The sequence below is a fragment of the Oncorhynchus kisutch genome, linkage group LG11, assembly GCF_002021735.2.
Source record: "Oncorhynchus kisutch isolate 150728-3 linkage group LG11, Okis_V2, whole genome shotgun sequence".
NCBI classification, from domain to species: Eukaryota; Metazoa; Chordata; class Actinopteri; order Salmoniformes; family Salmonidae; genus Oncorhynchus; species Oncorhynchus kisutch.
In genome coordinates, this window is record NC_034184.2 from 86,557,008 (window position 1) to 86,566,061 (window position 9,054).

Genomic DNA, 9,054 nt, shown 5'->3' on the forward strand with positions numbered 1-9,054 from the left:
CACCCTCTCTATTTTCAAATACGTCTTTACCCAGATGAACACCCCAGTCCATAGAAGCCTTTATACTACATGACTTCTCCAGTTCAGCTTGACTCTTCTCTAGTTCTGTCTGATTCTTCTCTAGTTCAGCTGTCTGTCTGACTCTTCTCCAGTTTTGTCTGACTCTTCTCCAGTTCAGCTGTATGTCTGACTCTTCTCCAGTTCAGCTGTCTGTCTGACTCTTCTCCAGTTCTGTCTGATTCTTCTCCAGTTGTCTGTCTGACCATTCTCCAGTTCTGTCTGACTCTACACCAGTTCAGCTGTCTGTCTGACTCTACACCAGTTCAGCTGTCTGTTTGACTCTTCTCCAGTTCAGCTGTCTGTCTGACTCTTCTCTAGTTCAGCTGTCTGTCTGGCTCTTCTCTAGTTCAGCTGTCTGTCTGACTCTTATCCAGTTCTGTCTGACTCTTCTCCAGTTCAGCTGTCTGACTCTTCTCTAGTTCAGCTGTCTGTCTGACTCTTCTCTAGTTCAGCTGTATGTCTGACTCTTCTCCAGTTCTGTCTGACTCTTTTCCAGTTCAGCTGTCTGTCTGACTCTTCTCAAATTCAGCTGTCTGTCTGACTCTTCTCCAGTTCAGCTGTCTGTCTGACTCTTCTCTAGTTCAGCTGTCTGTCTGACTCTTCTCCAGTTCAGCTGTCTGTCTGACTCTTCTCCAGTTCTGTCTGACTCTTCTCTAGTTCAGCTGTCTGTTTGACTCTTCTCCAGTTCTGTCTGACCATTCTCCAGTTCTGTCTGACTCTTATCCAGTTCAGCTGTCTGTCTAACTCTTCTCCAGTTCAGCTGTCTGTCTGACTCTTCTCTAGTTCAGCTGTCTGTCTGACTCTTCTCCAGTTCAGCTGTCTGTCTGACTCTTCTCCAGTTCTGTCTGACTCTTCTCTAGTTCAGCTGTCTGTTTGACTCTTCTCCAGTTCTGTCTGACCATTCTCCAGTTCTGTCTGACTCTTATCCAGTTCAGCTGTCTGTCTAACTCTTCTCCAGTTCAGCTGTCTGTCTGACTCTTCTCCAGTTCAGCTGTCTGTCTGACTCTTCTCCAGTTCAGCTGTCTGTCTGACTCTTCTCCAGTTCAGCTGTCTGTCTGACTCTTCTCCAGTTCAGCTGTCTGTCTGACTCTTCTCCAGTTCAGCTGTCTGTCTGACTCTTCTCTAGTTCAGCTGTCTGTCTGACTCTTCTCCAGTTCAGCTGTCTGTCTGACTCTTCTCCAGTTCAGCTGTCTGTCTGACTCTTCTCCAGTTCTGTCTGACTCTTCTCTAGTTCAGCTGTCTGTCTGACTCTTCTACAGATGAACTGTCTGTCTGACCCTTCTTCAGTTCAGCTGTCTGTCTGACTCTTCTCCAGTTCAGCTGTCTGTTTGACTCTTCTCCAGTTCAGCTGTCTGTCTGACTCTTCTCTAGTTCAGCTGTCTGTCTGACTCTTCTCTAGTTCAGCTGTCTGTCTGACTCTTATCCAGTTCTGTCTGACTCTTCTCCAGTTCAGCTGTCTGACTCTTCTCTAGTTCAGCTGTCTGTCTGACTCTTCTCTAGTTCAGCTGTATGTCTGACTCTTCTCCAGTTCTGTCTGACTCTTTTCCAGTTCAGCTGTCTGTCTAACTCTTCTCCAGTTCAGCTGTCTGTCTGACTCTTCTCCAGTTCAGCTGTCTGTCTGACTCTTCTCCAGTTCAGCTGTCTGTCTGACTCTTCTCCAGTTCAGCTGTCTGTCTGACTCTTCTCCAGTTCAGCTGTCTGTCTGACTCTTCTCTAGTTCAGCTGTCTGTCTGACTCTTCTCCAGTTCAGCTGTCTGTCTGACTCTTCTCCAGTTCAGCTGTCTGTCTGACTCTTCTCCAGTTCTGTCTGACTCTTCTCTAGTTCAGCTGTCTGTCTGACTCTTCTACAGATGAACTGTCTGTCTGACCCTTCTTCAGTTCAGCTGTCTGTCTGACTCTTCTCCAGTTCAGCTGTCTGTCTGACTCTTCTCCAGTTCTGTCTGATTCTTCTCCAGTTGTCTGTCTGACCATTCTCCAGTTCTGTCTGACTCTACACCAGTTCAGCTGTCTGTCTGACTCTTCTCTAGTTCAGCTGTCTGTTTGACTCTTCTCCAGTTCTGTCTGACCATTCTCCAGTTCTGTCTGACTCTACACCAGTTCAGCTGTCTGTTTGACTCTTCTCCAGTTCAGCTGTCTGTCTGACTCTTCTCTAGTTCAGCTGTCTGTCTGACTCTTCTCTAGTTCAGCTGTCTGTCTGACTCTTATCCAGTTCTGTCTGACTCTTCTCCAGTTCAGCTGTCTGACTCTTCTCTAGTTCAGCTGTCTGTCTGACTCTTCTCTAGTTCAGCTGTCTGTCTGACTCTTCTACAGATGAACTGTCTGTCTGACCCTTCTTCAGTTCAACTGTCTGTCTGACTCTTCTCCAATTCAGCTTTCTGTCTGACTGTTCTTCAGTTCAACTGTCTGTCTGACCATTTTTAAGTTCAACTTTCGTTTTTTCATCCATCAGAAGAGAAGAAATGGGTCAAAAATAGTGTAAAAATAGGGCCCTGGATTACAGACAACATGAGCTGACTGGCAAACACACAGCAGATGACAAAACAACACACACATAACTGGGATAGACAACTACACACACAACAACACACCTAACAGGCCTAGACAAACACACCTACCCGGGCTAGACAACACACCTAACAGGGCTAGACAAACACACCTACCTGGGCTAGACAACACACCTACCTGGGCTAGACAACACACCTATAATTACCTACCTGGGCTAGACAACACACCTACCTGGGCTAGACAACACACCTACCTGGGCTAGACAACACACCTACCTGGGCTAGACAACACACCTACCTGGGCTAGACAAACACACCTACCTGGGCTAGACAAACACACCTACCTGGGCTAGACAAACACACCTACCTGGGCTAGACAACACACCTACCTGGGCTAGACAACACACCTACCTGGGCTAGACAACACACCTACCTGGGCCAGACAACACACCTACCTGGGCTAGACAACACACCTACCTGGGCTAGACAACACACCTACCTGGGCTAGACAACACACCTACCTGGGCTAGACAACACACCTACCTGGGCTAGACAACACACCTATAATTACCTACCTGGGCTAGACAACACACCTACCTGGGCTAGACAACACACCTACCTGGGCTAGACAACACACCTATAATTACCTACCTGGGCTAGACAACACACCTACCTGGGCTAGACAACACACCTACCTGGGCTAGACAACACACCTACCTGGGCTAGACAACACACCTACCTGGGCTAGACAACACACCTACCTGGGTTAGACAAACACACCTACCTGGGCTAGACAAACACACCTACCTGGGCTAGACAAACACACCTACCTGGGCTAGACAAACACACCTACCTGGGCTAGACAACACACCTACCTGGGCTAGACAACACACCTACCTGGGCTAGACAACACACCTACCTGGGCCAGACAACACACCTACCTGGGCTAGACAACACACCTACCTGGGCTAGACAACACACCTACCTGGGCTAGACAACACACCTACCTGGGCTAGACAACACACCTACCTGGGCTAGACAACACACCTATAATTACCTACCTGGGCTAGACAACACACCTACCTGGGCTAGACAACACACCTACCTGGGCTAGACAACACACCTACCTGGGCTAGACAACACACCTACCTGGGCTAGACAGCACACCTACCTGGGCTAGACAAACACACCTACCTGGGCTAGACAAACACACCTACCTGGGCTAGACAAACACACCTACCTGGGCTAGACAACACACCTACCTGGGCTAGACAACACACCTAGAATTACCTACCTGACATAGATCTCATCTAACAGAGCTGTTGGTCAGCTGAATGAAACCATGTCTAACCTCATGTCTAAACCCCACATCTCATCTAACAGAGCTGTTGGTCAGCTGAATGAAACCATGTCTAACCTCATGTCTAAACCCCACATCTCATCTAACAGAGCTGTTGGTCAGCTGAATGAAACCATGTCTAACCTCATGTCTAAACCCCACATCTCATCTAACAGAGCTGTTGGTCAGCTGAATGAAACCATGTCTAACCTCATGTCTAAACCCCACATCTCATCTAACAGAGCTGTTGGTCAGCTGAATGAAACCATGTCTAACCTCATGTCTAAACCCCACATCTCATCTAACAGAGCTGTTGGTCAGCTGAATGAAACCATGTCTAACCTCATGTCTAAACCCCACATCTCATCTAACAGAGCTGTTGGTCAGCTGAATGAAACCATGTCTAACCTCATGTCTAAACCCCACATCTCATCTAACAGAGCTGTTGGTCAGCTGAATGAAACCATGTCTAACCTCATGTCTAAACCCCACATCTCATCTAACAGAGCTGTTGGTCAGCTGAATGAAACCATGTCTAACCTCATGTCTAAACCCCACATCTCATCTAACAGAGCTGTTGGTCAGCTGAATGAAACCATGTCTAACCTCATGTCTAAACCCCACATCTCATCTAACAGAGCTGTTGGTCAGCTGAATGAAACCATGTCTAACCTCATGTCTAAACCCCACATCTCATCTAACAGAGCTGTTGGTCAGCTGAATGAAACCATGTCTAACCTCATGTCTAAACCCCACATCTCATCTAACAGAGCTGTTGGTCAGCTGAATGAAACCATGTCTAACCTCATGTCTAAACCCCACATCTCATCTAACAGAGCTGTTGGTCAGCTGAATGAAACCATGTCTAACCTCATGTCTAAACCCCACATCTCATCTAACAGAGCTGTTGGTCAGCTGAATGAAACCATGTCTAACCTCATGTCTAAACCCCACATCTCATCTAACAGAGCTGTTGGTCAGCTGAATGAAACCATGTCTAACCTCATGTCTAAACCCCACATCTCATCTAACAGAGCTGTTGGTCAGCTGAATGAAACCATGTCTAACCTCATGTCTAAACCCCACATCTCATCTAACAGAGCTGTTGGTCAGCTGAATGAAACCATGTCTAACCTCATGTCTAAACCCCACATCTCATCTAACAGAGCTGTTGGTCAGCTGAATGAAACCATGTCTAACCTCATGTCTAAACCCCACATCTCATCTAACAGAGCTGTTGGTCAGCTGAATGAAACCATGTCTAACCTCATGTCTAAACCCCACATCTCATCTAACAGAGCTGTTGGTCAGCTGAATGAAACCATGTCTAACCTCATGTCTAAACCCCACATCTCATCTAACAGAGCTGTTGGTCAGCTGAATGAAACCATGTCTAACCTCATGTCTAAACCCCACATCTCATCTAACAGAGCTGTTGGTCAGCTGAGGTAATAATAATAATAATAATAATGATGTTTTATTGTCACATACACTGGTTAGGTACAGTGAAATGCGTTGTTTGACAAGGTCAGTCATAAACCACATTTAACCTCATGTCTTAAACTCCACTGATCGGATGTTCTTCCTATCAGCATCAGGACAACATGGCCATCAGCCTTCTCATTCCTGATCTGAATGAGGCAAGGACATTCTAGAACTCTCTCTGGAACACTATAGAACTCTAGAACACTTTAGAACACCATAGAAATCTAGAAAACTATAGAACTCTTCGACACTCTAGAACACTACAACTCTAGAACACTATAGAACTCTTGGACAGTAGAACACTAGAACTCTAGGATACTCGAACTCTGGAACACTCTAGAACGCTAAGACATTCTAGAACACTAAAACTCTAGAACACTATAGAACTCAAGAACACTCTAGAACTCTAGAACACTAGAACTCTAGGATACTCGAACTCTGGAACACTCTAGAACTCTAAGACATTCTAGAACACCCGGCTGAGGCTCACCGGGTGGACAGGGATGACCAGTGTTTTCCACAACACCAATAACCAACAACCAGCAGACCTTGTCCTGTCCCCCGCCAGCCAGTATGTCAGTAGATATGGTACCTCCGAAATCTCACCCTATTGTCCCTATATAGTGCACACATTTTAGTGTACCGTTTGGGAGGCAGCCAGTGTGACTCTGAGGCTGCATAAAGGGACACGTTCACAAGCCTCTCATTGTTGATCTGCTACTCATACACTATATTACAGCCAGCGAGTGTTGGGCAGGGAGCCACATCAGTGCTACCAGACTAGGTCACAGGACTAAATATACCTGGGGCTGCTGAGGGAGGGAAGGAGGTGGGAAGTAGCTACCGAGACAGGCTGTCCTTACACTTTTAGATAAAAAGGTCCTATCTAGAACAAAAAAGGGTTCTTAAGCCTTTGCAATAGGGTAACCCTTTGAAGAACTCATTTTGGGTTCCATGTAGAACCCTTTTGGGTTCCATGTAGAACCCTTTTGGGTTCCTAGTAGAACCCTTTTACACAGAGGGTTCTACATGGAAACCACGATAGCTCTACCTGGAACGAAAAAGGCTTCAACCTGGAACCAAAAAAGGGCTCTCCTATTGGGACAGCTGCAGAACCCTTTTGGAGTGTAGGGGCTGGGGTGGTATGACGAAGTTATTGCATTATTATGGGTAGAGTTCTGGAACATTACTAAAGGATGTATCTGTTATGTTCTGAGGCCTGCTAGGGCCCTGAAGCTTTCCTGACTAACCCATGAAACCGACCATTACTAAAGGATGTATCTGTTATGTTCTGAGGCCTGCTAGGGCCCTGAAGCTTTCCTGACTAACCCATGAAACAGACCATTACTAAAGGATGTAGCTGTTATGTTCTGAGGCCTGCTAGGGCCCTGAAGCTTTCCTGACTAACCCATGAAACAGACCATTACTAAAGGATGTATCTGTTATGTTCTGAGGCCTGCTAGGGCCCTGAAGCTTTCCTGACTAACCCATGAAACAGACCATTACTAAAGGATGTATCTGTTATGTTCTGAGGCCTGCTAGGGCCCTGAAGCTTTCCTGACTAACCCATGAAACAGACCATTACTAAAGGATGTATCTGTTATGTTCTGAGGCCTGCTAGGGCCCTGAAGCTTTCCTGACTAACCCATGAAACAGACCATTACTAAAGGATGTAGCTGTTATGTTCTGAGGCCTGCTAGGGCCCTGAAGCTTTCCTGACTAACCCATGAAACAGACCATTACTAAAGGATGTAGCTGTTATGTTCTGAGGCCTGCTAGGGCCTGCTAACCCTGAAGCTTTCCTGACTAAGTTACCAACCCATGAAACACGCTGGGCCGGGTTGAAGCAGCTAAAAAAACGCACTAATTTGGCAATGTGCTGTTCCTCCTGTGTCGGGTGCCTAAAACATTTTATCATCGGAAATTTACTGACTGGCTCTAACCTCAAACCTGACCTCTTGACCTCATCAGGGCCCTAACCATGACGATTGATGTAGCATCGGGTAGCAGGCATTTCCTTGTAAAAGTCCTCTTGCCCTGTAAATTGACACCAAGCTGGTATTTAGTGACCTCACAGAGAATAACTCAAACAGGAGCTACTGGCTGCTTCATCCAACGACACTTACAGTGCAGTGTGCATATATTTTCCTATGGGGGGTCCCCAGTAGGAATCGAACCCACAACCCTGACATTGCAAGCACCGTGGTCTACCAACTGAGCAACACAGGACAAGTACATATCATAAAACAGGCTAAATCAGTCAAATATTTTTAAGTTTCATACTTTTATGACAGAAGAGATCTAGTATAACGTACCCCAGACTCTCGTCAATGTCCCCATTCTATCCAGAACATTCTACCAAGCCCAAACCGGCTCTGTTTTTATCAGGGCCGAAACACAGTGGCTCATTGTGGAACCTTGTTCTCTGGTTTAAAATTACAGCCCCTTTAGAATGACCGACACCTGTGTCCTAAAATGGCACTGTATTCCCTATATAGTACACTACTTTAGACAGAGCCCTATGGCACCCTATTCCCTATATAGTACACTACTTTAGACCAGAGCCCTATTCCCTATATAGTACACTACTTTAGACCAGAGCCCTATTCCCTATATAGTACACTACTTTAGACAGAGCCCTATGGCACCCTATTCCCTATATAGTACACTACTTTAGACCAGAGCCCTATTCCCTATATAGTGCACTACTTTAGATCAGAGCCCTATGGCACCCTATTCCCTATATAGTACACTACTTTAGACCAGAGCCCTATTCCCTATATAGTGCACTACTTTAGATCAGAGCCCTATGGCACCCTATTCCCTATATAGTGCACAGGGCCCACAAGGCTAGGTCAAAAGTAGTGCACTATATAGGTAAAAGGGAATGGAGTAGGGTGGCATTTGGAATGCAGTACCTTTCATTACAGAGTATTCTTAGATACTGGTCAGGAACTGGGTCTCATGTCAATACAGACTCAGGGATTTTCATTACAGAGTATTCATAGATACTGGTCAGGAACTGGGACTCATGTCAATACAGACTCAGGGATTCAGTTAGAACACATCTTTCCATAAATGGCACAAGTACGCCTTCGGTGAAACTTAAATCACTGAACATAGATAGACAGAGGGAGAGAGAGAGAGAGAGTGAGAGAGAGTGAGAGAGAGAGAGAGAGAGAGAAATGAATAGAGATGGAGAGAGAGAGAGAGAAAGAGAAAGATGGAAGAGAGAAAGAGGGAGAGAGAAAGAGAGAGAGAGGAAATGGCACAAGTTCCATAAATGGCACAAGTTCCATAAATGGCACAAGTACGCCTTCGGTGAAACTTAATCACTGAACATAGATAGACAGAGGGAGAGAGAGAGAGAGAGTGAGAGAGAGTGAGAGAGAGAGAGAGAGAAGAAATGAAGAAGAGGGAGAGAGAGAGAGAGAAAAAAGGGAGAGAATGGAGAGAGAGAAAAAAGAAGAAGTAGAGCCAGAGAGAAATGTAGAGAGAGACGGAGAGAGAGAGAGAGAGAGGATGGAGAGAAGAGGAGAGAGAGAAGAAGAAGAAGAGACGAGAGAGAGAGAGAGGAGGGTGGAGGAGGAGAAAGAGAGAGAGAGAGGAGAGAGAAGAGAAGAGAGAGAGAGAGAGACGATGAGAGAGAGAAGAGAGAGAGAGATG

At 46.1% G+C, this 9,054-nt stretch overlaps 1 protein-coding gene across 1 annotated transcript in view; it reads right to left on the reverse strand.

Annotated features, from left to right (window-relative positions):
- The window catches only part of LOC109876606 (junctophilin-1-like), a 257,329-nt gene that overhangs the window by 39,734 nt on the left and 208,541 nt on the right, over nucleotides 1-9,054 (reverse strand). The gene's annotated exons all lie outside the window — the stretch shown is intronic.